A 2698-nucleotide genomic window follows, 5' to 3' on the forward strand; every position below is an offset into this window, starting at 1 on the left:
AAAGAGCTGAATTCAGAGGTCTTGGCAAGTAAGGAAGATATCTGGAGCTGTTCTGTGCACAACTATTTTTGTGGTTCCATATACAATTTTTGATCTTGATTTGATGTTTATGCATTCACAGGATGGGAATCTGGGCCTGAGATAATGAAGTCAAGCACCAATTTTTGCTTTATTTTCACTTCAATGCTAGCCACTTCCTGAACTGCTCCCAACGAGCCCAGACATTGCAGGGCCATCAGTTTGAAAAATTATGTTTTACCTCTGGCTTGGATCGCTGCTGAGTAAGCAGATGAGGCTGACTGAATCTCGAGGTGCTGTGACGCTGAAAAAAATCTCAAGTCTTTACCCAAATCTGCCTCCTGCTCGTGATGTTTTATGCCTGCCCTACAGGATTTGTGAGGGACAGAAAACTTTCCCAACCCCTGTCAAGATGGTATCATACCTAGCTTATCTAAGTTGTCACAAAGCATCTAGTCACCCTTATTTTCTACCCCTTTAAATTCAAAAATCTAAGGCTATTCTATGATCTTTACAACACTTGAATTATTTTTCTCCTTAAAACTGGTGATTGGTGGGGTTTCTGGATTTATTTCTCATGTTTTTTGTTTTGTTTTGGTTGTTTTTGCTTTTTTTTTCTTTCTTTTTTTTTTTTTCTTTTTTTTTTTTTTTTTTTTTTTTGAGACAGAGTCTCACTCTGTTGCCCTGAGTAGAGGGCCATGGCATCAGCCCAGCTCACAGCAACCTCAAACTCCTGGGCTCAAGCAATCCTTCTGCCTCAGCCTCCCAAGCAGCTGGGACTACATGCATGTAGTGCTACCATGCCCAGCTAATTTTTCTATATATATTTTTAGCTGTCCAAATCATTTTTTTCTATTTTTAGTAGAGACAGGGTCTTGCTCTTGCTCAGGCTGGTCTCGAACTCCTGAGCTCAAACAATCCGCCTGCCTCGGCCTCCCAGAGTGCTAGGATTACAGGCATGAGCCACCACGCCCGGCCTTTTTTTTTTTTTTTTTTTAATCCTTGAGCATTCTAAATAAGTTTTCCTGTGCCTGCTTGCCCATAACTTATTTTTCTGGTCTAATGACTATTTTTAATGAGTTCAGCCTGTGCCTTCTTGTACAAAAAGAAACTTCGGAGTGTGATGAGCATATTAATGAGCTATCAGATCTACTCTGGTTTTTGAAATTTAGAGTTTTGGGATGCTACAGAAGTGTAAATATCATCATGGCTTTTGCATTTGATTAATAATTATATCACAGCTAAAGCCTCAGGGCACCTCCCACTCCAGAATTCTGCTATCCCCAACCCCAATGGCTCTGCCATTAATGGTCAGTCTCTGGGAGCCCATGTCCCAAGGAAATGACTTCCCAATTTATTCTAAGTGGCCTTCCCTGCAAACCTTCCTCAACTTTGACCAAACTTCCAATTTCAGGGTAGAAAGAGTGACCCTTTTCCCCCTCCTCTTCACAAGGTAGGGAGAAATGAGGCAGATGGGAGAAAGGTCCTCTGGGGGTAAAATGACTTTTTTTTTTTTTTTACTACACTCACAATGTACCAAACTATACTAATATTTTCTGACCTTCAAATCAGATGCCTACTCATGCAAGAAAACTGCATGATCATTCGGGCTGATCCCTCTTACTCTCAATGTCGATCCACACTCTGTTTCATAGCAGTTTCCAAGTTCATCTTCGTGCTGACTCTGGGCCAGGCTCTGAGATCCCAGAGGTGAAGCAAAGGAACTCACAGGTCAGTTAAGGAAAGACCCCCTTGAATAGATTCTATGGGTCCAAGTGTTGGTGTAAGTTTACAATAGAACGTGGAATCTGAGTGGGAAGGCAGGGAGGTGAGTCAGGGAAGCCTTTGGACTTTCTACACCAGTAGGCAGTTCCCAGGTGAAGGGGGTGAAGGCACTGCAGGCTAATGGCCACCTCTGAGCAGTGGGCACCTCAGCCTGCTTTACTACCTCTTCGCAAGCTGCCCTGTGACTGGTCTTCCCGTTGTTCTACTGACCTTTTAAGTGATCTTTAATAAAACCTTGCGAGCATTTATTATATGAGTAAATGAATGAATTAATGGGTGGATGGGGGACAAACTAGCCAAAGTGATGCTCAGAGTCCGAGAGGAGCAGGCCGTCTCTCCCACTGGCTGGCTGATGGCCAACCTCGCGGAGTGAAAGGGAACGTGGGGGTGCGGGTGAAGCCTGGCGAGTCTGAATTTGTACGTAAAGCTTGTAGGGGGCGCTCATCAGAATGCTTCGGTCCTGAAGAGTCACCTCCCCTATGCAAAAATGAAAAGGATCATTAAAAAAACTATTCGAAAACACATTGAATACTGGAAGGTGACGGGCCTCAGCTGCAGAACAGGTGCTTCTAGATGGCATTGGCGCAGTCCAGAGCTTCCCTCTGCCCCACGCAGCGCCGTAAAGAACCTGTCAGGGGCCTACATTCATCAGCTCACGGAGGAGGGAACCAAAGCGGCGCTGTGCTAACCAGGGGCGGGACAAGGACGCACTCGCGGGTCGCGGAGTTTGGAGGCGTCTGCTCTGCGGATAGCGTTGCCCAGGCAGCGGGACCGGGGCGGGGCCAGCGCTCTTCGCGCAGGGGGCGGGTCGGGTCACGTGGGAGCGGCGGAGCGGCGCGCGAAGCTGCGCAGGCGCGGGGACCGCCCCTGGGACCCTCGGGGTCGGGGAGGGTTT

The sequence above is a fragment of the Eulemur rufifrons genome, chromosome 28, assembly GCF_041146395.1.
Source record: "Eulemur rufifrons isolate Redbay chromosome 28, OSU_ERuf_1, whole genome shotgun sequence".
Taxonomy (NCBI): Eukaryota; Metazoa; Chordata; class Mammalia; order Primates; family Lemuridae; genus Eulemur; species Eulemur rufifrons.